Here is a 27,676-nt window from a genome sequence, read left to right on the forward strand (position 1 = left end):
GACATTATTTTCTTCGGTCGCTTTTTGTTGAACACTTATTCTAATATATTTATCACTTTACACTACTTTTATATATATCGAAGGAAAAATAATTATATCTTCATAATTAAAGTAGGTATTTTTAGGAACTATCGTTGGGTTAGGAGATTCTGGACCAAAACTGCAAAAAGAAATGTTTGGATTGTTGACATCTTTGCGAATTTCATTATAATTATTTATAAACTTTACCCGTCCCGATTTTGTAAGTTATATTTTTGACTGTGGATTCATGAGTTATTAGAAAAGTAATATTTTTATTTTTATTAGCGTGGACTTAAGCATTGTAATGCCCTGGTTCTGTTATTTATTTTCTTTTAGTTCTGACCAAATCTGTCGTAACTTATGATTTTCCGTCATTATTTTATAGCTATAAGCATAGTTTAAATCTAATTCTTATTCCTTATTGGAATATTGACATAGATGAGTTATCAGACAATATTTTAAAATCTCGTTATTACAACTTACATATACCTTTATTTTAATAGTATGTTCCATTCTGCCTACTTTGGCAACTATAATATGAAGTATGACCTATAAAGCTATGTTTCTACCGACCTTCCGATTCCATTTTGAATTCAAGACACCAGGGCTGATAAAATTGAAATCGATAATGTAGACGAGTATTCTGGATCTAGGTCGGCGGAGTAAAAATATTTTTGTGGACACATTCATCGCGGTATAGTCGGGCGGAGAAGCGGGAAATACTTTGTGCAAAAGGTCAAAAGGTATGACATTTAAAAAATATTTCCACTCAAGGGCTTTCGTGTGCTGATAATAAAACTGATAAGTCCAACAACAACGAAATTCTTATAAGAGTTTTGATAACAAGAGCAGACTTTTTGAGGTGCATGTGAACAACTGGAGAAGTGTTTCATAATTTTGATTGCTTTCCAAAGACGATATAATCCAATTAGTGTTCCGTGCAGTAGTTGTGTATATTTATTATTAAATCTATCGCTATTGTAACTGACTGTACTTGGCAGTTGATGTAACCGTGTATAACGTCATAAAAGATGCATGTCAGTATGCACCCATAAATACACAACTTAATAAGTATTTTTGTATTTGATATAGTTTTTTTAACTGATATATTTATCCAAATAATGTTTTCTGCCTATTATTATTTGTATGTCTTTCCCATCACGGAACAATGGCAACGCGTAGAGGCCCTTTCGATACTTTAATGAAATGTAAGGGGTACACCGAGCGGATGTTGCCCTTGCCCGTATCATGGGACTCACGCAGAGGCAACACCCGCCAGGGTGTAAGGACTATTTGAGAGTTAATGGAATCTAAAATGAACTGGTCTATTTTGATGAAAGTGTGGACTAAATCAGTATTTAGTCCATCACTTAGCCCAGTGGCTATGGATAAAAAACCGGACGCCTGCCTAATAAAACGGTATCCAATTTTATTTCCGGCAGACGGTGACTCGTCCCCACAAGATGGGCCCCCACAAAAAGCGACATCCAAGATGGCTCAAGGGCATCACCGGTGTGAGAACTCAAGGGTGTCGAGAGGTGTACACCGCTTTCTGCCCAGTGGCTGTTAAGCCACTGTACCAACTCGCGTCTTATGCAAATTTTCACTTCCACCCCTGGGGCATGTAGCCCTAACGACCCCACTCTGGACGGCCAGCCAAGGCAAGCCAGAGGTAGAGAGTACTGTCCCACCCACCCGCCTTACAGGTAACAGAACTCCCCAGGAGCACTCGGGTACGTGGGGTCGCTGTTCCCCAACAGCTCGCCACAAGCTGCCCTGCGTTGACTGATTGCACTGGTAAAACCAATGGGCGATGGGGTCGTCACATCCCTACGCCATTTATTATTATTATTATGAGCCTATTGTGTCCCACTGCTGGGCAAAGGCCTCCCCCCTCTTTTTCCATTCCTCTCGGTTTTGTGCGACAACTGACCAGTCTCTCAAAAAGGAGTCTAAGTTATCCCGCCATCGCCGACGAGGTCTGCCGGATCCTCTGAATATACATTATGTAACTCCGTATTACTTTCTGCCTAACTAAAATAAAAAACAGCTCTTAAAAAATAATTTGCCTAACTACTGATTGAAAGAATAACTAAAAATTTAATTGATTTGAAAGTGGTTAAAAACTAATTTTGTAATTAGTAACACATGGTGCCTACGCTAATTCAATTTTATTGTGAATTTTATTGTAATAAAATATTTTTGTTACTGTTAATCTTTACCATACATTTCTTTCAGTAGGACCATTCTTTTCAAAATTGCCTACCCCACTTTCTTTGGATTTGGAAAATTTTATGTGGTTTTCACTCAGAATCGCGAGCTCTTTTAATCCTAATAGGGGAAAAAAGTGTCTCAAGGTTTTTTTTCCGATTCTCTTACATTTTTTTTTATACAGTTAGTATGGCGGTAACGGAATGTAAGGTTTGAAAAAATGTGGAAATCTTGGGACATTGTTTTTCTCCTATTTATCAGGATCGAAAAACCTCGCGATTCTGAGTATGAATCACGTAAAAAATACCCATGTTGCAAAAAAATTTAGGTATCAAACTTTGAAAAAAATGGCCCAGTAAACTCTATTGCTTCAATGAAATTATTGATTTATCTGTAAAGAGAAGCAAGCAATTCATTTATTTTCGGTAAGTTATTACTAAATATAACGCTAACTGCTTCCTCATGAAAGAAACAATAAAGTTCAGCATTCATGGACGATTGAAAACTTGCGACACTTCGGAAACAAACAGACAAGTGTCGGGCCAAAGGGAGCTAACAGACTTCCGAAATATTAGCTTGATTTGATACTGAAATACCTTATTAGTATATTCAAAGAAGATAGAGTATTAATAGAGAGTTACTGTCAAAGTAAAATCTGTAATTACAGTCTGTAAAGACACATCTCTCGACACAAGCTCAAAATTTTTGAACCTCAGTTTTGACAATTTGGCCCTTATTGCTGGCTTGATATGTGTTAAAATGTCAAATATTAATATTAGCGCCATCTATCCAAGCGTTCCCCAAAGGTGTAACGCCATCTAGGCCACCGTACCTTTTTCTATAGGGCTTTGAGGTACATTCCTTAGACTTTATCCGTCTATACGGAGTTACATATGTCTTTGGTATATGTATTAGATTAAAATATAAATTCTTCCAATTCAGCATGATTTGATACTGTTTAAAGATCCTTTCAGTGCATGTCGCTGTTTGTATTTTCATAGACATCTTGGTAATATCTGGCACAAATAAACATGCAAATATTTATATCTATTTTTTAAAAGTCATATGTCAGATGGTTTTGCGCGTTTCGCTTTGTATGGTATTAATTACAGGCGACCAATAAATTTTTGTATTCCGTTAAATTCATGTTCAAGTGTCACAAGAGGTTCATCATCAGGAACCACCCCCCTGTACATCGGTTTTTGTTAAATTCGAAAAAAAATGCATAATAAATGGATTAATTAGTGTGAGCCGAGGACCTTAATCATAATATTAAAGTCATTGTCAAGTGGTTGACGGCACATGTCAAAACAAATAACATTAAGAAGTCGTAAGCGATGATGCCACACGTATTCAGTATTTTTTTTTTTAATAATTCGATAACCGTAAAAATAAAGCGGCTAGTTTCTAAGAGAAATTAATTGTATTTGAACTAAAGAAATTAAATTCATTGTATTTGAATTCAATAAAAACAGGGTGTATAGGTCACATTAGCATAAAATTTGGTTACCAGGGCCAGGTCACGCCAAACGATTTATTTCTAATTAGATTTATATAGACAGTGATTACAGTTCGAAACTCCATCCATGCAACTGCCTCGAAATATCGGGAGCTCGACAAAAATTAAAAAGTTAATCACAGTCTATATCCCGGTCTATATAAGTCTAATGAAACTAACCGTAAATCATTCAAAACTCTTATTGTAATTCTAATCTTAGTGTTTGTGTATCTAAGCAAGTGTTTGAGTTGGCCCGAATGAGTTTTCAAATAAAAATATCAAATCAATATAAGATTCTGAAGTCGGAAAACGTTTCTAAATTGAGCTGAATGTCGGACAAAGTTTCTTGAGAGGAAGTATTTAGTTCCGAGCAGTTTTTCTTCGAATGCCTTCAGTTTAGATATTGCATATTCTGCATTTTGAATGTAGCATAATCCATAATTAAGATAATTATCTGCGTAACGGTATTTATGCGTGTACGTTTTAAGTATTGCTTTTTTTAATTTTGTGAAATTTTAAATAACGAGTACTTATGTATTAAATTGAAAAGGAATTAAAGTCAGGCAAGACTAATTTTGCACCGTTTTCGTTAACACAAAGGCAAGTGTTATTTCTAAAGTCATAATTTCATAGAAATTTCTTTTTCTAAAAAAAGACAAAAATAAATTTTGAAATTTTTTGTAGTAGTATTAGTTCAGTTTTAAGTATATTGATTTTATGTTACATTTCATATTTCAGCTAAGTGTCATATAAGCAAAAATGTTTCTAAGAATTTAATTCCATTTTAATCCAATTAGCCATTGTCTTCACGACTAAATATAAAGTTGCTACTTAAGACGATAAGATCATTAATTTAACAACAATTAACACCAATTTTCCGTCCGATCGAAATTTTAATTAATAAACCAATTAACCGAAAACGATCAAATATCATTTCACTTTTATCGAAGCAAAATCTAAACGTTTTAATAAGCGCAAAATGATATCACGCCAAGGTAGCACGCACAGAGACATACACTCACACAGCGGAACACTCATTAACACATTTACATCACTAATGTAACACCACCACGTGTCTCGCTCAACTCATTTAACTTAAAACAAACTAACTTTCAATTACTCGAAACTAAACGCTTTTGGCGCTTTTTTTTCGCTTTCGCGCGTTTCATTCTTTTTTAATCTCCGTTATCGGGACGGGTGAAGAATTTTCGAATTTGGAACGTCAGCGCGACGGATCGATTTAGCTTTTTTTCAATTAGGTTTTTTATGGACGCGTTTCGGGTTTCAAATTTGGTATTTTAGTTTTTAGTCGTCTAGATGTCTTTACCGCGAGGTATTCGCTATGAAACTCTTCCCAAGAGCTTGCTGCAAGGAAAAGCATTCACAACACATTGAAGGTTTTCTTCAGTTTTGTTTTAGTGTGAGTGTTCACGTGTATATCCACACGTGACGGTGTGTCGCGACGGGGGCTGCGCGGCGCATGTGTGTGTATAATGTTTGTCTGTGTGAGTATTTTATGACTCTGAGTGCATCCCTTTCGAGCTGCATGCGATTTATATGTGTGCACTTATTTTTTTTCTAAACGGCGCTATTCTGTGTGTACGTTCGCGAAATTTTCGTGTATGGGTGCACTGTTTTTTTAAATAGTGCACTAGATTTTAAGCCTTATTAGATGGTTGGTAGTGGGGAGTTTTGCGTGTGGGGTCGAAATGTATTTTTCAGTTTTATATCGGCGATATGAGAATCGCGGATAGCAAAGAAAACGTAAGAGGAATAAAAAAATGCATGCATCGTACGTTTTCAGGTAGACACATTTTTCTTTAACCCCTTTATAGGTGTTTTGTGTGTGTGCGTGTGTGCATTGGGGGTTAGGGGGTTGGAAGGTGGGGGGTGGGGGACATATAAAAATGATAACGCATCGCAAGACGGCAGCTTTTATGGTTTTTCTTTATTTTTTAAAGGTTTTTTTTATGGGGCGAAGTAAAATTTCTTGAAAGAATGGTCTATGTTTTCTTACGAATAGTCGTTGAATTTACTTGGAATATTGTTTAAAACGAGATGATTTATTCATTTAAGATCTAGGATTGATTTTTCTTAAATACCAAAAACACTTTTAATCAACATTCCAACAATTATTTTTTTTTATTTCAAAGTTATAATTCCCATGCAATGCACCTTTACACAAATAGGTACTTAGACTCTCCAATTGCAAGCATTCATAACTAAAATGTTTACTTAATACCAAGTGGTCCATACTCTTGTTTGTCATCATGTAAATTGAAAAAAAAAAAACATAAATATTGTTTTGCCTGTCACACCAACATTGATATGACGTATGTAGTATCAACTCGATAAAAACATTTAGTTACCTACTTACATTTCTGTTACGTATGTTCTTATCATTTAAAAACGTTGATAAAAAATAACTAAAATATCCCAAATATTTTATCTCTTTGTGTTACGTATTACACGATGCCTAAGGTCAAGTTATGTCCAAAAGTATTACATGAAATTAGACTCTAGACACATACACAAATGGTTTAATTTTCATCAACAAAGTTGGCGAGGAGAGGCAAACTTGAACGCGGCTGCATTTTTAAAACACAAAAAGATATGCCCCAGGTGAGGATCGAACTCACGACCTTAAGATTATGAGACTTACGCGCTGCCTACTGCGCCACTGAGACTGTGAGTCGACTTGACAAATTAACGACTACTTAGTACTTACTTTTGAAACTTTTTAAGACTTGAGAGATATAGGTTAAGAGCTAGCGCAAAATTAAGTTAGTAGTAAGGCGGCGGAATTGAAAAAAGTCGTCTAGTTTTGAAGTTGATGTGACTGGAGAGTATACTGCTGACAAGTGGTATCGTTGTGATCGGTAGACTTTACTGAGTACGAAATAATGACTTGTCGCTTTCTCAGACTGTGGGGGGGTTAACTATGACGTCACAAAGATCGCGGTCCCGGGTTTCAATTTTTTGCCAATTTGTCTAGAACCCCTTATCCAATTTTGAAAAATGAGGTGTCGATTGAAAGCGTATAACATGCTGATTAAGATTTATTATATGTGAAAAGTATAGTTTTGTTAGTTATTTTTTAATTAACAATAATGCAAAAAATACTTAATATTTTTTAATTAAAAAATAACTAACAAAACTATACTTTTCACATATAATAAATCTTAATCAGCATGTTATACGCTTTCAATCCACACCTCATTTTTCAAAATTGGATAAGGGGTTCTAGACAAATTGGCAAAAAATTGAAACCCGGGACCGCGATCTTTGTGACGTCGTAGTTAACCCCCCCACAGTCTGAGAATGCGACAAGTCATTATTTCGTACTCAGTAAAGTCTACCGATCACAACGATACCACTTGTCAGCAGTATACTCTCCAGTCACATCAACTTTTTCCGAGACCCTCTCGCCGCTCTACTATAGACATAAACAAATAAAAGTGATTGTCTGATGGGTTTTAGTATACTCCAATTACTTTAAATTTCTTTTTTTTTCAACTCTGGTCATCAGGTTCTTCGGTTATAATACTTATGATTTTATACATTTTTCAACTATATATTATGCTTGTTTTCTTACTTTTCCATTCGATATATGTACTTATACACCCTGTTTTTATTGAATTCCGTTAACTTTAAGGGAAGGTTCTTTAGATCAAATACAATTAATTTCTCTAAGAAACTAGCGTCTTAAATCTGACGGTTAACGAGTTATTAAAAAAATAAACATAATTATTGAACACATGTGTGACAGCCTTTACCAATTTCTAATGTTATTTGTTTTGATATGTGCCGACAATCACTTGACACTAACTTGAATGTTATTCTTAAGGGCGATTATGGTGAAAAAATTTTTTTTGACAAGTTAACTAAAACTAATACAACCACTTATGGTGGTTCCTGATAATGAACCTAGCTACCTGTCGAATTTAACAGAAAACAAAAAAAAACTCAGTGTATTAGATTTTGATTGAGATTTTCTGCAGAGTTAGTTAGGTCCAAGACAGACGGACTGTAAACGAACTGCACCTTGTTGATCTTGTATAAGAATTGCACGCTAATGTCGTATGTGGCCCTTAGAATTTGCAGTATCGGCCCTTACAAGTGTATGAAAATATTGTAATGTGCAATTCAGATTCAGATTCAGATATTTATTTATAAACATTCAATAAAGTTTACATGTCAGATATCTTATAACTAAAACGTGTTATTTTACAGAAATATATTTTATATACAGGTACATATAGGCATATTCAAACTACTCAGTACACGATTTCAGTGAGTGCAACGACCCCTATTCAGAAATTCGTTTATATTGTAGCATGCTAATTCAATAAGCATGTTTTTAAGTTTTTTAGTAAAGATAGCATCACTCGGAGCATTCTTAATGTCAGTGGGTACACAGTTATATAGGTTAGGTCCGACAACACGAGCATCTTGCGAGCCTTTGCTAGTCTGCGTCGCGGTGGTACTAGGAGGTTGTCTGCGTGACAATCTTTGACTTGCTTCACCGTATGTTTTGTAGTCATTTAGGTTAGACCGGACATATTCGTATTTGCAAGCTGATAGAATAAAGATACAGGGCAAAGTCAGCACTTTGTGTTTCATAAATAGGTCCTGAGCCGGGTGATCTGTAGGTTTTCGGTCTATAATGCGTAAAGCTTTTTTTTGTAAAATGAGCAGCCTGTCCCGGCCAGCGGATGCCGCCCAGAGATCTACACCTTGTATCAAAATGGAGTGAAAATAGCCAAAATAGGCTTTCTTTAAGTTTTCAGTTGATAACGTTGGTGCCAGTCTCGAGAGGGCATAGCATGCCGAGGACAGCCTGCCGCACGCGTAGTCAATGTGGGGAGACCACGTCAGCCCGGCGTCGACCACAAAGCCCAGGTACCTGGTTGCGTCAACCTGAGGGACGGTACAACTATTTACTACTATGTTTAGTGGAATGTTACTTTTTCTTAACCTGAAATGTACTATATTAGTCTTTTCAACATTAAGCAGCATCCCGTTTGTCGAAAACCACTTAGTAATCTGGCCCATTACATGCCCTAGCTTCAATTTCAAGGCGTCAATACTAGCCGCGTTCACTATGAGACAAGTGTCGTCGGCGAACATCACAAACTCAGGGTCACCACAGGCAGTAGTAATATCATTTACCAATAATAAGAATAGGTTATTTCCCATTACCGAGCCCTGTGGTACTGCACAACTTCCTATCTGCTCAAGGTCAGACTTAGTGTCGAGGACATAATTATGTGCTTTGTTTGCGGCCACTCAGGAAGGAGGCGATGACGTCATGGAAACTTCCCGAAATGCCATAAAGAGAGAGTTTAGCAAGGAGAAGCTCGTGGTCAATCATCTTGAAGGCGCGCGATAGATCACAGAAGATGGCGGCGACCTGTCGCCCGCCCTCGAGGTGCGCCATCACTCGCGTCACGACGTCGCGCGCCGCGTCCACGGTGGACCGTCCCGGCTGGTACGCATATTGCTGACTATTTAGGAGACCATTTGATGTAATGTGTTTCATTAGTCGGTAACTTAGTAAACATTCAAAGATTTTAGATACAACCGGTATAAGTGAAATAGGACGGTAGTGCTTGGGTAAATGCATTTCACCCTTCCCCTTGTATATAGGCTGCACTTTTATTTGTTTAAAAACGTCTGGATAAATCCCATAGTGTACACATTTATTAAATAACATGAGAAGTAGTGAGATCACAGTCGGAGGCAAATAATCGATAATGCGGGTCGACATGTCATTGATGTCCTTGGATTCCTTACGCTTTATTTTCTTGCATGCGACCGTCATCTCATCCAGCCAATGTCTTATGAATTTCCTTTCAACGCTCCGACTGTATCATGAACCGACTGTATCGGTGACTATAACAAGAGTGAATCATCCAAACAATTTGATGGTACCATAATATTGTAATGTCAACCAAGTTAAATTTAATACCTAATATGTATACCAAAGTATGTATTCACAGCTTCATTGGAACAGAGAAATGGGTCAAATTTCAACAGAGGATATACAAAGTTAGGTCGGATACTTACATACTTTTTTTAACTTGAAATGTAAGAACTGATAAGAACAGTCAGCTGCACAGAAAAGTACACAAATTTGTATGGCAGGGGGGCTCCTTTTCTCAGCAGCTGACTGTACAACAGATGGAAAGCAACCCAAGTGTATATGAAAACTACACTGCGAAATTAAATAGAATAAACGTGTAAAAAATATTTGTTGCGTTTCCTAGTCATACGTATATAGTTGTAAGAAAAATGACAAGTTGATTCCAATTCTAAGTATATAAAAATAAAACAGATTATGATTTTGAGTGTATTTGGGATGAGTAACATTAGCTAATAACCACAAAATATAAATTTTGAAAAAACCCCCGACACAGTGGACCGATTTTCATGAAACATGGCTAAGAACACTCCCGTTAATTCAGCTTTTAAACAAAAAAAAAAACTACAACTAAATCGGTTCATCCATTCGGGAGCTACGATGCCACACACACATACAGATAGACAGACAAACAGACACGTCAAACTTATAACACCCTGTCGTTTTTGCGTCGGGGGTTAAAAATAACTTTTTTTTTATATAACCTACGAGTATAATGTGTCCCACTGCTGGACAAAGGCCTCCGCCACAAATAACTAATAAGAAATTTATTAGATATAGATCCACAAATAACTAATAAGAAATTTATTAGATACGTCATTTTTTCGTAGTAGGAAGGAGCGAGCCCCTTGAAAAAAACATATCTGTGGCTGTTCGACGTACATTGCTGGTTTTTGTTCGTTTCATAGGGATACCATACTTTAGTTTGATATACATTGCTACTGCCAAAATTTGGTTGACAGGCTATACGTCATTTTTTCGTAGTTATTGTTACAAATACAAAACCATCCCCTAGCCAAGGAACTTGCTAATAATTTTACCAGTCATAATTCTAAAATTTGAACCCACGACTTCCAGAGGATAAAGAGGTTGAAAATAAGACTAGAAAATATTTTTACCAAAATTACCACTCAAGACATATTATTTTAAAAAATATCTCACAATTTCGCAAGCTACCTTTACAATACCCACCTCAATTTTCTAGACGGATAAAAAACTACAGCGAACGCAAGCAAAAAGTATATATGTAGTGAAATATAGGAAAAATATAAAATACGGGTAAAAAATAATATGGGAGCAACAAAAATAATTCTCAAGACGACGCTCACAGGTGTGAGTGGGTGTGCTGGTGTGAGGGACAGGGCATGGAGTGGAGACGCGTTTGTTTGCTAAGATTTTGAGTGGATGATGTTTTCTTTGTTAATGTCATAATAATATGCTACTATGGTTAATTCTCTAAAAAAAATGGAAAATTCTCAATTTTGGCGATGGAAGCGTCGCAAGTTCGAGTCCTGTGGGAAGTGTAAATTTTTAAACTTTTCCTTTGATTTAAAAATATGTATGTACTAGTAGTATCGCTCGCAGACGTTTTTGAATGATAAAAAAACAAGGTAAGAAATATTTCAAATAAAGCTGATAATATTAACTCCATTACCCAAAGGTTGTCTGGAAGATATCGCTCTTAAGCGATAAGACCGCCTGTTGTTACCTCTGTTTAATTTGTTTTTGTTTCTTGTGCATTACTTGTAAACTGTGTGAGGTGTGCAATAAAGAGTATTGTATTGTACAGGAGATTGTCATAAAAGAGTAAAAACAATAGTGTATAAAAGAGGCTCTTGCGATCCGCAGTTTCGGAATGGATACTACGATTTGCCTCAAAAGCTTCCAATATAATTTTAAAATGACTTTCATGACAATCTCCGGTAATCGAGTTTTTTGTTTTCACTTTTAAATTTGAGGACATTAATAATTATTATTCACATGGGAATCTTACACTTTTATCTATTTTATTTCTTAAGAAACAAACAGTCTCATATTATGACAATTATTACAGTGTAAATTACTAATATTGTAGACTTACAGTTTCCTTATTACTTTTCAATGGTCACTATGTTCATTTCATTGAATTAATTTTAATATGTCTATTTATAAATTATTACTTACTTTTTTATTATAGGTATTAAAATTATATTATGTATGTGTGCAATAATAATATGTAATATATCGTATTACTTTGATCAATAACTTAAATATAAAATTATGGAAATTGTTAATTTATACACATTTATAATTATATCTGCATATATCTAAATTGACTGTTATTTTGAATTTTGCATAATAAGACAACAAAATTAAATACCTAAGAATGGCCACTCCACGGTTTTCCTTCTAGCTATTCCTAGACCGAGGACGCATGTGTGAGGCACCTCCGAGCATAGACCACCGATATCAGAAGAGAGCACTAGCTAGATGTGACTCGGGAAGACTCGTATTGACTACGCTCAGCTGAGAGATGTGACTCAATATGACTACGCTCAGATCCGCATTTTCTATACTTTATTTATTTAGTTATTTATACGGTCAAAGCGGACCCCAGGCCCCCATGAGCCATGGCAAATGCCGGGATAATGCAAGGAGGGTGATGATGATGATGATTTAGTTATTTATACAAGGAATTCCAACAGCTATGAATAGCAATACAGAGCCAATATACATTTTGAATAGCAATACAGAGCCAATTATAAGAACTCACAAATATAAATTATACTCTTTTCCTTCTGTTTACTTTCTCATTGATTGTATTGCATCCCTTTCACACAAATTTATAACCCTTCACATAAGTCAATTTGACAAATAATAAATCGATAATATAAAGTTCTTGACGGACAGCATCGCACCATGAGGATTCTTTTTACACCGTTTGTAAAAACGAAAGATTATTATCTAATTCAGATTTGCGCTTATGAATAACGGCATAAGTCTCTTCTATATTTTTCTCGCTTTCTATTTACTCATTCCTATCTTCATCAGCGACCCTCGTGATCTCACTCAGTACTTAAATTCCATGCTTTAGCCACGTCTGACTTACTTACTTACTGTCCGCGCACGATAACCCAAAATGAGTTTTGGCCTCCAACACAAGAGCACGCCATTTGACTCGGTCTTGAGCGGTACAGTCGAGTGTAAAAATATGGGTGTACACATCTTACTCAAAAATATGTCCTATAGCATAGTCCGGTGTAATAAGAGCGTAATACCATATTTATGAGACGATTATTTCGATACGTATTTTTGCACTTGACTGCATCGCGCCAGCTTGCGCCACATCTAGCGATACTCTATATCCACGTCGGCGCACACACGCGGACCTCAGTGTATGTTACGGCAAACCGAACTCATATCGTACTTACGCCCTTTTACTGCCAAACCTGACTGTACACTGCCTGCCAAAATAAATAGCGGTAAGAAAACAACAATTTTGATATAATTTTTAGTAGAAGATATTTTATATAACTTTATAAAACAGTGCTCAAGAGTAAGACATATAAATCTCAATTATTTAATTTTTAAACACAGATATATACTTACCTATACCAGCAATTACCAACTATTATGTCGGGAGGCCGAATAAGCCTTACCGCACAAAGGCAAGACATCCAGCAAAATCCTCACTGATACTGAAGAGCACAATAAAAAAAATACGAACTAGTCATTTTTTGGATTTAATTATGATTAATCATTTGTTTTTAATGTGGTGATGAGTTTTAAAACAGGTCAATGCCATGTTTCATGAAAATCGGTCCACAAGGTCGCGGTCGGGGGTTTTTTCAAAATTTTAATTTTTATTTTGATAACTGTGGATGGACTATATCGATTAAGAATATACAATCTGTTCTTAAACTCCACATTGTTGATTAAATCAAAAGTAGGTATGTAAATATATAAATAATGCTTAAGTAAAATTAAAGAGGATCCATACTAATATTATAAATGGGAAAGTCTGTGTGTCTGTCTGTTTGTTTGTCCGTCTTTCATGACAAAACGGAGCGACGAATTGACGTGATTTTTTAAGTGGAGATAGTTGAAGGGATGGACAGTGACATAGGCTACTTTTGTCTCGGTCTAACGCGAGCGAAGCCGCGGGCAAAAGCTAGTATGAAATAAATGGGACGTATTTGTGGATAAAATATTTGATATTTTAAATTTTAAAATAATTTTAATATAGGCAACTTTTTTTGTCCTGGAGTGGCCAAGAAAAGCGTTGTAGCGTCAGAAATTTCATAGAATATTTTATGAATTTATTTGAAAGATTTTCTCCGCGACCACTATATAAGAAGTTCATTTATTGCTTTATGAACTCCTTATACTGCTTTATATTCTAATGTTTACCTTACTTTGTATAACTATTTACTTTATTTTAATATATTTCCATATTTCTTCAGGAGGATTGGAAATCTAGTCTCAGTGGGACACATTATAGGCTACTAAAAAAATAGTATGTTAAAATATAACTTTAAATAACATCTAACGGATATCTTTTTATTTGTGAAATAATAAGAGGGACAAATAAATTTGATAATTATTGATATTATTTCATAGTCAAGTGGTCAACAAAGTAACATTTTAATTATTTTATTGGCCTGTTCCATGTTTTTGGATTAGATTTCTTTTATTAGGATGAAAGAATAGGTACTGTATTTGTAGTATAGATTTTTTAACTAGAGCGTTGGCAGATAAAAACATACTGTATGTATATGTATTTTAATTGTATACAACAACCAGATAATTAATCCATACAAATCCATACTATAATATTAGAAATGGGAAAGTGTGTGTGTCTGTTTGTTTGTCCGTCTTTCACGGCAAAACGGAGCGACGAATTGTCGTGATTTTTTTAGTGGAGATAGTTGAAGGGATGGAGAGTGACATAGGCTACTCTTTGTCTCTTTCTAACCCGAGCGAAGCCGCGAGCAAAAGGTCAATTATAGATGGAGTAAATTATTTTGTACTATCTACGACTGCTAAGACAATTAGTTTCTCAGCTAATGATAATATTGATCAGAAAGTAGATTTATTTTGACTTAAATAATATGTTATAAAATTGATCTATAATTTTTTAACCCCCGACGTAAAAACGAAGGGGTGTTATAAGTTTGACGTGTCTGTCTGTCTGTCTGTCTGTCTGTCTGTCTGTCTGTCTGTGTGTGTGTGTCTGTCTGTGGCATCGTAGCTCCCGAACGGATGAACCGATTTCGATTTCGTTTTTTTTATTGGCAGGGTGCAGAGCGGGTGGAGGGGGTAGCTAAAACGATCACAGCGCTCACTACGGCCAAAATTGACATCTTAGTCGCCGACTTGCGCTGTCAAATCCATATTGCAGTAAACATTTTCATGTCGTTTTTGAGATAAATTTAATACGGGCCCAGTAAAATTTGTTATGGCGAATTGTAATAACTCCAAGAAAAGTAGCGACTAAATTCTAGCTATTTCCAAGACCGTGGTGGAAACGAAACCACCGTTTAAGTGAATAGTTGCCGTAAGAAGAAAAGTGTCGTCCAATCTCTGAAGTTTTACTTAAAGTGCGTAATCATTTGATACAAGTATTGAATTGAATTTACGGTGAATTTATAGTGCAAATTTTATTGGAGGTAGAAAAGCCGACGTGGAAGCCAATCCCAGTTATGTTCGAAAATCATTTTATTTGTTTCCTCATCTGTGCTCCTGTTTACAAATCGAAACGGATTGACGAAAATGCGTAAATATCGAGGTTTCAATGGGAAGAAGGAGCACGAGAACAATATAAGCAGAAGCAGTCCATCCACTGAAGGCTTATCACATTTTAAATAAAATTCCTGAGAACTTATTTCATCGCATTCATGATTGTATTTGATGTGATATCTGGTAAACCTCCAATATTTTCAAGTAAATGAAACAAGTTTTTGTAATGTATATTATAATTAAACGTTATTATAGCTAGTTTGTTTTTATTTTACAATAAACCCTGTACCCTGCAATGATATTTATAATACCTATAGTTAGCCTATGAAAATGACAGGATAGCAGTGAACTGATCAACTATTTCAAAAGCCAATTATTTATTTATACTTTATTGCACATAGGTATATATGGTGGAATAATGTCTTCAATCTGTAGAAAATGCCCAGCTAGCACCAATTTATTGCCTTTATTCATCGTCTCAGGTTGGAAAATGATTTCGTGAGCGATGGCACGAAACCCCGTTTTAGTCACCAGTTTGTTAATTTCTCACTGAAAACAACGATTTTAATGTTATTGGCGATAAGGTTGTAACCACCATCGTCCAAAATTGTCTAATGTAGTAAAATAGCACAAGATTTCATTAATTTTTTTCACAATGTTTACTTACTTCTCGCTCGGCAGCGGTTACAATATTGTCACTGTCACGTGGCGTTGTCGTCGCGCACGGTCCCAATAGTTAATCACAATTGAGTGGATCAAGTAATTAGTACAATGTACAGTTTTTGCTGGCACTGACGGTCGGCGGCAATTTCGGAGGAATATTGACCGAAAAACGACCAAATCGCAGGATGCAGCAGGGCGTCGCTTGGCCGTGGGAGAGGTGCGATCGAGAAGGAACCAGCAAATAAATCCACACTATACTCCAAACGCTAATTCAAATCCAAAAAAACTACGACAGATACGTCAATGTCACTTAGCTGTCTTAGCTGCCAATGTCACTTATGTCACTGTCAAAATACTATTCAGAATTCGTCAACCTTTTAAATTAAATAAATACATTCTTTACAGCATATAAGAAACCCAAAATACAAAATTATACGTATGATCAAATTCGGGACTGGTGATGCAGGTGATGGTGGTGATGCGTGGTTAATGTTTTTTTCCCGTGTTGTGTGTGTTGTTTTTTGTTTGAAAACTTATCAGTATAATTAGTGGCAACGTCGGCCACAAATTATGAATTTTGGTCATTGGTATTTAGATTAGGGGTATTTGTGACAATGCCTTACTCCTTCATGCACGTTTCCAATTAACTTACTTACACCTAAGACAATGAATAAATAAATCATAAATTTATGCACTAAATGCAATTTCTGCACATGTGTTATTAAATTAGTCACACGATATCTCAACAGGAAACAAAAAATTGACAAAAAACAAATACTCAACCAGGCAGAAATCACCACGGAGCACAATAAAATAATCAAGAATGAATTAAAGTTGATGAAAGTGACAAACCATGGTGTCATGGCCGCCTCCGAAAAAAATTGCGGCCATGACAACCATAAAACGTGATGTACACAATTTCGTTCATAATTCAAGTACAGTACAGTATATAAAAAAAATATATCACAATGTCTGAGGTTTTCTTTACCGTAAAATAATGTACCAAATGTTATTAACACCTGAAGTGATACAAGCGCAAACCAACTTTGCAACCAAAAATCATAGAAAATATTTTTTTATATTCGGACGTCCTAGTATTTATGTAAATAAGTAAATACTTTTAATTATTTAAATCAAAGGTTTGAAATTATCAATAAATAAATTATCTTTGCGTGTGCTTTTATAAAAAAAGATCATACTATTCTACAAACATTTTCTTGCAGTGGCAACATCGTAGTAGATTTTTTGGACTTGAATTAGCGTTTGGAGATTAATATTATAAGTGGGAAAGTGTGTGTGTCTGTTTGTTTGTCCGTCTGTCACGGCAAAACGTAGCGACGTGATTTTATAAGTGGAGATAGTTGAAAGGATGGACAGCGATATAGGCTACTTTTTTTCTCTTTCTAACGCGTACGAAGGCAAGGGTAAAAGCTAGTTTATTATAAAAGTGTTAATCGTTTTTTCTCAAATTACTGCTTAGAAATTTCATGAATAACTGCTATTAAACATGTTTTTCTGCTAAAGGTTTATTGACTGGTAGAAAATGTCCACTTTTTGTTCAATTGTATTTCTTAAGATTATAATTACTGAAAGTAAACAGAGTTCTAATACATACATAATACATACATCTTGGAAAGTATTAATACATACATACATACAATCACGCCTGTATCCCATAAAGGGGTAGGCAGAGCACATAAAACTACTAAAGCTTTAGTGCCACTCTTGGCAAATAAGGGGTTGAAGGAAAACGAAACTGTGACATTGCAGTGACAGGTTGCCAGCCTCTCGCCTACACAATTTAACCCAAAAGTAAAAGAGTATTAATAATGGAGAAATTAGTTAAAAAAGGCACATTAAATTTATCAAGATTAATATTTTGATTATAAGCGGTTATGATTATAATCGTGATTATGACTATAATTACGAATATAATAAGATTGAATATTAAAACAATAACAATTATTTTAATTACGGAATTTCTTTAAATCAGAATCTTGTTTTCATTGTTCTTGAAAGAATAGGCTTTTGATTTACGAGATATAATTGATATTATAAATTGTTGAAAAGTAACAGTAACTGGTGCATTGTGGATTACTATCTATAGTATTTTGATGATATTCAAGGATAATAATGATAAGGTGATTTAATTATGTAATTTGGGAATTTAATCAGTGAATTTAGATAGACCACTTCTCGGTGAACGAAGCTTAGCAATATAAGGAGGAAAACAACACACAAATCCTGATAAAGCCAAGTGTATCCTTGGCTTTATACCGGAAGATCAGACACTACCCGCCCCTCACAGCTAAAGCTGGAATTTCCACCTACAGTAATATCGAACCCAATTGACCTTTACTTACTATGAGGCCGTCTGCCTGTTTGTCTTCTATCTCATAGTAAAAAAAGAAGATGCAGTCTACTTTGATAACATAACGGTATCCGAATCAAAGACCATGCTCCCATAAGTCATGGCAAAAACACTAGGATAAAACAGATGATGCTTCATCCTAGACTGATTTTCTAATAATTTAGTTTCTGCTAATAATAAAACATAGACAATAGGTCAAACCATGCTGCATTCTGCATGACGCGGTCCGCGTAACCATGGCGTAACCGGTGAGCGGCGGTAAACGTTTAATATCGCGTATTGAAAGTTAAGTGCCGCTATTAGGCGCGCCCGAGCGGCCTCTTCCGTCTCATCCTGATGTTTGCTTTGACACATCATCATCATCATCCTCCTTACGTTATCCTGGCATTTGCCACTGCTCATGGGAGCCTGGGGTCCGCTTTGACAATAATCCCAAGATTAGGCGTTAGGCACTAGTTTTACAAAAGCGACTGCCATCTGACCTTCCAAACCTGAAGGGTAACTAGGCCTTATTGGAATTAGTCCGTTTTCCTCACGATGTTTTCCTTCACCGAAAAGCGACTGGCAAATATCAAATGAAATTTCGCACATAAGTTCCGAAAAACTCATTGGTACGAGCGGGGGTTTGAACCCGCGACCTCCGGATCGAAAGTCGCACGCTCTTACCGCTAGACCACCAGCGCTTCATCATCAGCCTATCGCAATCCACTGCTGGACATAGGCCTCCCCAATTTCACGCCACCGTGTTCCATTTCGGTCCTGTCAGCCATCCTGCGCAAATCGTCACTCCACCTTGCCTGAAGGCGTCCTACACTACGGTTGCTTTGACACATGTCTTCAAAAATATCAACTTTAGGCAGTGATCCGAGTGTGAGAGATGTGGTTCATTTGTTTCAGAATGTAGGAGCATAATTGGTTATAAAAAATAAAAACACGCAAAATGAAAAATATTATTTTTGCCACTTCCAGGCTATGAAACACATCTATTTTTTTATCGAAACATCTTTTTTTGTAGAGCCTTGGGTCTGCAAGTGCCCAACTTCTAGTAAGTAGTTGATTTATTAATAAGGTCCCATCGATTACGGTTCGTAGTTAAATGTCTAAAATTACAAAAACACCAATTTTCAGCCCATTAAGGCCAACGTCATTTTGGCATTTTGATGTAAATTTCAGCTCAATCGGAAACCATGAAATGGATAATTTATGTATATTTAACTTGAAAGATTTGATAATGATAACAGACCAACAGACAGACAGACGACAGGACCAGACAGACAGGAGAAACTAAATAAAAGCTGAAAAGCAAACATGAATAAATCGCACATTAAAAAAACCAAAACCAAACGATTGGGTAAGTAAAGTTTTTTGAAGATAGGCAAATAATATATTTTTCTGATAGAATAGGTACTTTATAACGATTACAGAAAGGTGGCTCTTTCATTTCTATTTTCTATTATTTATTAATTATCTTTTTTTAGTGAAAGAAATGACGTTCGTGAAATTTAATGGGGAATGAGGTGAGGAGTAATATTTTCAGTCTTTCCCTCAGTGATGTCTTTAGTTAAGATTTTGCCTTTATAAAAAGAACGCGTTCTTAACTGAATAATGAGACAGGAACTATTTTTAAAATTTGTCTTCGGTTACCGCGATAATTACTCATGAAATAAAACTATGGAAACGGATTATATCGTGTATAATTAATTTACAATTCATCCCGTTTCGAACACTTTACAGCATTTGTGTTACTTGTTGACCACGAATGCTGTGAAGTGTCCGAAACGTCGGGATAAATTGTAAATTAATTATATGAGATATAATCCGTTTCCATAGTTTTATTTTATAGGTACGAAATTAGAAAAAAAAACACCAATGACAGCTAAGTGACACTGACAGTGTTGATATCGCTTTTTTCTAATTTCATTAATTTTTGCACGCACAAAGGTATTTCTTAAAAAAACGAAATAAAAATAAAAGAGCCACCTTTCTGTGATAAGGTATAAAATATTCTATCAGAAAAATATATTTGTCCATCTTCAAAAACCTTTTCCTACCCAATTGTAAAGAACAAATGTCGGTAAGCATCTTGCATCAAACGGAAGTCCCTCTTAATCCAAACCAAATCAACCAAATTACAGCTAGAAACAACATAATCAGAAACTAAAACAAATGGACCTAATAAAGACGGAATGAGACCAACTATAAGAAACTTTAATGAACACCGATTCGTTCCGTCCAGCTTCCGTTACAAGATTCAAATTTTTTCCATATTTTTTTGGGTTAATGGTTTTTAGGGTTCAGTAACACAAAAGGAAAGGATCATAACATTCATAAGGCATCTCGTGCCTCTGTCTGACACAGTTACAGCCAAGATTTTCCAAAACACTTACCCGATTTGGCTATACTTTGTACACACATGAAAGTACGATCAGGTGTCACAAAAATGAGAGAAGTAAAAATTGGGGTAACTTTTTTAAGGTAAGCAATTTTAAAATTAAATGGATAGTTTCCAAACCATTTCATGTGACGACACTTTTTAACCATCAAATTAGAATGAATGACTTAATTAATATATAATTATGCAATTAGAGAGTTTAACAGTAGTTTAAAAAATATAGTATTTCGGAGTTTCTTAAGCCTAAATTTGTAAAATAAATTCAGAAAATGTTTCTAGTTGTGTAAATTATATGAAATCATAAAATAATTATGTACCAATGTAAGTTGGACTTCAGAAAAAACAACTTAAAATTGTGCAATATACGGAACCCTCAGACCGCGAGTCTGACTCGCTCTTCACCTTTATTTTTTGCTCTTATACTTATTGTTTTCGGGGCGTCTGATGTTTAATGATGCCGGTGTAATACGGGAGGTAATGAAGAGGGCTCGCGAAATCAGCTCCGAGATTAAGTGAGGTAAATAATTTATGGATGTGGGTTTAACTTTTGAATATTCTATTGAAATTTAATTTAATAAAAATCAAAAATAAGCAAACGACTATTATATAGGATAAAAACGCACAAAAAAAAAAACAAATTAAAGGAATGGTTACATAAAATTGCTTCAATTTTTGCGTTTGTTATTTTCTTCCGTGTTAATAATTTCACCACTCTTTTTTCTCCCGTGGAAGTTAACTGTGGGATATGGGTTCCATTATGGTGCTAGTAAGTGACCTGTCAATGTAATATAAAGTTTCGATTTCATTCAATACCTTTAATGCTAATAGTGCCACAGAAACTAAGGCAGTTTCATGTGCTCAGCCTACTCTATTTAGGAATACATGATTCCAAGATATTACATTTCTTCATCAAAAATCGCAATTCAGTGAAGGGCGGACAAACAAACAGACACACACACTTTCCCATTTATAATATTAGTATGGATATCTGGAGTACAATCGATAGCAAAGTAGCCTTTTTTTTTTGAGGTCCATTCTACAGTTTCCTCTTAAATCACGGCAACGAGCACCCTGATTGCCGTGATCGTGCATCCGGCTGCGGTCGCGACCGCAACGATATTGGTTTACTCCTGTAATTCCACGGATGGGATCACTCTGATGACTTTCGGCTTGACGAACGCTCCGACTTAATACTTAGTCGCCCTGCTTGCTTCGCCGATGCTGTTACGTCCGAATCCTGTTGAGGACATTTATTTGTTTACTCCTGTACCACGGATGGAATTACTCTGATGACTTTCGGCTTAACAAACGCTCCGACTTAATAGTCGCCCTGCTTGCTTCGCCGATGGTGTTAGGTTCGAATCCTGTTGAAGACATTTATTTGTTTACTCCTGTACCACGGATGGAATTACTCTGATGACTTTCGGCTTAACAAACGCTCCGACTTAATAGTCGCCCTGCTTGCTTCACCGATGGTGTTAGGTTCGAATCCTGTTAAGGACATTTATTTCGACGGGTATCTCGGCGGTCGAGGTGGTGTAACGGTTTAGCACGTCAGCCGCGATAGCTGGAGACCCGGGTTCGATTCCCGGCTTCACCACCAGTGGGCTTGATCGCTTTTTCTTTAGTGTATGGTATCTATTTCAGTTTATAATTTATATATAGTAGTATTACTGCCTACATATATAAAAAAATATATCATATATATTTAAAAAAAAAATTTTGATTTGTTTTTTACATCGACATTTATTTGTTTACTACCACGTATGGAATCACTCTGATGACTTTCGGCTTGACAAACGCTCCGACTTAATAGTCACCCTGCTTCGCCGGTGGTGCTGGGTTTGAATCCTGTTGAGGACATTTATTTGTGTATTCCTGTAACTCCACGGATCAAAGCACTATTATGACTTTTGGCTTGACAAACGCTCCGACTTAAAAGTGACCCTGCTTGCTTCGCCGATGGTGTTGGGTTCGAATCTTGTTGAGGGCATTTATTTGTATGATGTTATACTACCTTAAAATTGAACCCATATCCGAAAGGGGGTGGTGACGAACGCTCTAGCTTAAAAGTGACCCTGCTTTGTGTCTGGGTTCCTGGGTTCAAATCGCAGTAAGGGAATTTATTTGTCAGATGTAACTCTACCCTACTATTGAACCAACAGCCTAAACCGTCGACGTCTACGGCACCCACAAAAAGGTGACCTCAAGCAGAGTCACAACTGATTTGGAGCGTTTGTCAAACCGAAAGTCATCAGTGAAATTTCTAACTCGTCACACACTGGGAAAGGACAAAAGGTGTTAACGTCTATGTCAAATGATAAATTTCCTCAAAAACGGCAGAAAAACAAAGCGAACTTACACCAAACGCTTTAAAATACAAGTTAACCAACCATTAAAGGTGCAATGTTAACTTGAAGCCTAATAAAAAGCACAAAGGCGAACATATCATAAACGTCAGTTGAAGAAACATCGCGAAATCATCTCTCGCCATAACTCACGGCTAAAGCATATACTATTTGTTTAAAATGTAAAGGTGCGAGCCCTTAACCAGAAGGATAGATTGTTCGGGTATTGGTATTATTGATAATGCTTAACAAGATAATGTCTCAAATTCGAAATAAAAGGAAAATTCGATAAGATAAGAACGAAGTGTTTTTTTCCTGTTTTTTATTATAAATGGGCTTACTCTTGGCCACAGACTAGCTAAAGGCAAAGGCAAATGTGAGCTCGCCCAGAAGATGCCTGTTCACCCTAGCTTAGCTTTTTTTTTCTTTTCTTTTCTTTTTATAGGACATTCTTACACAGATTGACTGAGGCCCACGGTAAGCTCAAGAAGGCATGTGTTGTGGGTACTCAGACAACGATAGATATAATATATAAATACTTATATACGTAGAAAACATCCATGACTCAGGAACAAATATCTGTGCTCATCACACAAATAAATGCCCTTACCGGGATTCGAACCCCGCTTGAGCTTGATCTTAATCAGAAGTTTTGAGTTTAATCAGTCCCTGTGCTGAAAGGACTTTTTTAAATAACTGACAGCCAATTTACTCTCTCAATGTTGCAATGACACGTGATTGAGCAAATTCATTTATTAAAGTGTTTAATAATGAAGTTATTATAATCGAGTCGGGAACCTATAGGACAAAAGTGTGCCAATAAAGGTATACTATGGCTTATTATTTATTTAAACTTTATTGCACATAAATAAAAAAAATTACAAATGGTGGACTTAATGCCTAATGGCATTCTCTACCAGTCAACCATCGGGCCAAACAGAGACAAGTAAAAATGGTGCAAAGATAATTATTATCAACCTTTACATATAATAATTGGAAGAAACGTCTGATTCAGGTGGTCTCTAGTCCTTAACTCGCTTCACCCCAGAATCCCATGGGGGTTACGACGTTTTTCATTGGGTAGGCATAAGCTGTCAAAATGATGGTGACGGTTTTACGATACTAACGAGGCTTGGGAACGGGTACTGGGATGTGAGAGAATGGCGAGTTATTGTTTGGAGTAATTTTTATTTAATATTACTTATTATGTACAGCAACATTTTTATCGTCATAGAATTTGAAGATAATTACAATAAGGAGTAGATTTTTTGACACATTTCGTAATTTTAATAAGTAATACATATTTATATTTAAAAAAAAATCAAGTATGGTCTGATAAAGATTCCTGTAGACAGTAGAGAAAAAAATCAAAATGTTTTATGCAATAAAATAACTTTTGCGATATTGTATCAAAACTATAGCAGAAAAACTAGCTTTTATCAAATAATTGTAATTTTACTTATTGCCATTTTTTATACCACGTCGGTGGCATTTTGGCTTGCAGTAGTATTAGTGAACACTTTATTGCACAGAACAAATTATATGAAGTACAGTGAATAATTATAATGGTTATGTACAAAGGCGAGCTTATCCCTTTAAGGGGTCTCTTCCAGCTAACCTTAGAAACTTGTTAAGAAGTCGACCGCACATAGCTGCTGTAGGCACACTCGTACAGTCATGATTCTCATGATATGATTTAAAGCAAGTGTCCAGTATAGCCTGTAGAGGGCGGCACCCATAAACTGGGGGTATAAAAACTTTGTTTACGACGCGTAAAATGAACCTCGTTATAAAGGCGATTTGTTGGATAGTTTACTTTGTGATTTCGATGGTTAACCCTTAGTAGGGCAGGGGGCATGTATAGATTTTAACTATAAAACTCCCGTGAGACTCAAACATATTTAAAAATATTAACACGTGTGAGTAACCCGCTTAAAATATCATGAAATAGGTATGTATAGATATTTATTTACCACCATGTTTTTTTAGGGTTCCGTAGTCAACTAGGAACCCTTATAGTTTCGCCATGTCTGTCTGTCCGTCCGTCCGTCCGTCCGTCCGTCCGTCCGTCCGTCCGCGGATAATCTCAGTAACTGTAAGCACTAGAAAGCTGAAATTTGGTACCAATATGTATATCAATCACGCCAACAAAGTGCAAAAATAAAAAATGGAAAAAAATGTTTTATTAGGGTAGCCCCCCTACATGTAAAGTGGGGGCTGATTTTTTTTTTCATTCCAACCCTAACGTGTGATATATTGTTGGATAGGTATTTAAAAATGAATAAGGGTTTACTAAGATCGTTTTTGATAATACTAATATTTTCGGAAATAATCGCTCCTAAAGGAAAAAAAAGTGCGTCCCCCCCCTCTAACTTTTGAACCATATGTTTAAAAAATATGAAAAAAATCACAAAAGTAGAACTTTATAAAGACTTTCTAGGAAAATTATTTTGAACTTGATAAGTTCAGTAGTTTTTGAGAAAAACACGGAAAACTACGGAACCCTACACTGAGCGTGGCCCGACACGCTCTTGGCCGGTTTTTAGGGTTCCGTAGTCAACTAGGAACCCTTATAGTTTCGCCATGTCTGTCTGTCCGTCCGTCCGTCCGTCCGTCCATCCGCGGATAATCTCAGTAACCGTTAGCACTAGAAAGCTGAAATTTGGAACCAATATGTGTATCAATCACGCCAACAAAGTGCAAAAATAAAAAATGGAAAAAATGTTTTATTAGGGTACCCCCCGTACATGTAAAGTGGGGGCTGATTTTTTTTTTCATTCCAACCCCAACGTGTGATATATTGTTGGATAGGTATTTAAAAATGAATAAGGGTTTTGAAAGATCATTTTTTGATAATATTAATATTTTTGGAAATAATCGCTCCTAAAGGAAAAAAAAGTCCCCCCCCCCCCTCTAACTTTTGAACCATATGTTTAAAAATATGAAAAAAATCACAAAAGTAGAACTTTATAAAGACTTTTTAGGAAAATTGTTTTGAACTTGATAGGTTCAGTAGTTTTTGAGAAAAATACGGAAAACTACGGAACCCTACACTGAGCGTGGCCCGACAACACGCTCTTGGCCGGTTTTTACTTGTTAAATTCATGCTCTCCAACTTACTTAGGTTCAAAATTTACTCAATTATCATGTACTATGCGTACCCCTATTGGAAATATAAGCGTGAGTATGTTATAATAATCTTAAAAAGTACAAAAGAAAACATATCAAACAAACGGTGAATTAACTGCGTAAAGGCAGTAATACAAAAATGTAATCTAAATATTTTCAAAATTCCCTCAAGATTTTCCTGCAAATGAAACATTAGGTACTCACCATCAGATATATCTAAGCGGCCGGGGCGTGCAAATATATCTGAACACGCCTTATCGCCTTGACAATAGAGGTGTGTTCAGATATTTGTGAACACCTTGACCGCTCTGATATTTCTGATGGCGACTGTACTACCCACAATGGAAACTTTTCAAAATCTTCGTCAGTCTAGACTAGATAAACAAAATCACTTAATTTACTACTCATAATTTTACTATTAAACTAATATCGACAACCTACCACAAACCAATAATTAAAAATATTATACAATAAATAAAATCCTTTTTTTTATTTGTAAATAATTACCATAGGTAATCAATGAGGCAACGCGCAGCAATAGTTATCTGTTTTACAAGGGGGCAAAGTAGTTGTTTAACCGCACGTGCCAATATTGATACCCGAGCAAGTGAAAGATTCCAATATTGAACCGCCAGCGTAGCGAGTGGTTCAAAAAATGGAATCTTGAGCGTTGCGAGGGTTTCAAGGCACGAAGGTTAAACAAACTTTGCCACCGAGTGAAACAAAAAATTTTTCACCACACTAACACAAAGAAAACACTGACTACAAAATATCAAACTAAATCAAATCCATCGATTTATTCAATATTTATGATTCAAAATCATCATTTATAGGTAAATTCTATCAGCTAGCTTAAGAAATCAAGTTAAAATTTGTATGAAATTACTTTGCACTCTTGTGGGTAAAATGCAATTTTGCTATCTGTTTTCGAATAGCAAAGTAAGCCTTTACCCGTTGGTGTGGTGAAAAGATATTTATTACTAAGAATCGCGTTCCATCAGTACATATTAGTATTAGATTACAACAATTGAAGCAATAGTTTATAATTCTACTAATTAAAAGAGCCTATTACAATTTTATATATCATTAATGTAATGATATTTATAAATAAGATAATAAATAAATGAAATGAGTTTAATTATTTTTAATCAACTGTTGCACGCAAAGAATCTTTACACATACCTGTTCATTTTCACCCCAAATTGCTAAAAATCCTGTTCATACTCCGTTTCCCTCCAAAAATATGACACTCCACGCACCATAGTCACAACATAACCTAGTGCACGTCAAAACACCAAATAATCACTCAGAAAACACAAAAATCCAGCAAAAACAATGGTTTCCAAGCCAAATCGGGCAAAAGACGGGCTTCGCCAGCAGGACGCAGGCAAATTAAGTCGAT

General features: G+C 35.7%; 1 protein-coding gene and 1 non-coding gene across 2 annotated transcripts in view; both read right to left on the reverse strand.

The window, feature by feature from the left end:
• Positions 1-27,676, reverse strand: part of LOC125237439 (zinc finger protein rotund-like) — a 223,679-nt gene that overhangs the window by 180,789 nt on the left and 15,214 nt on the right. The gene's annotated exons all lie outside the window — the stretch shown is intronic.
• Trnam-cau lies at positions 6,345-6,417 on the reverse strand. The gene has a single exon. It is a non-coding gene; the product is annotated as a tRNA-Met (tRNA).

Source organism: Leguminivora glycinivorella, chromosome 21 (genome assembly GCF_023078275.1).
Source record: "Leguminivora glycinivorella isolate SPB_JAAS2020 chromosome 21, LegGlyc_1.1, whole genome shotgun sequence".
NCBI classification, from domain to species: Eukaryota; Metazoa; Arthropoda; class Insecta; order Lepidoptera; family Tortricidae; genus Leguminivora; species Leguminivora glycinivorella.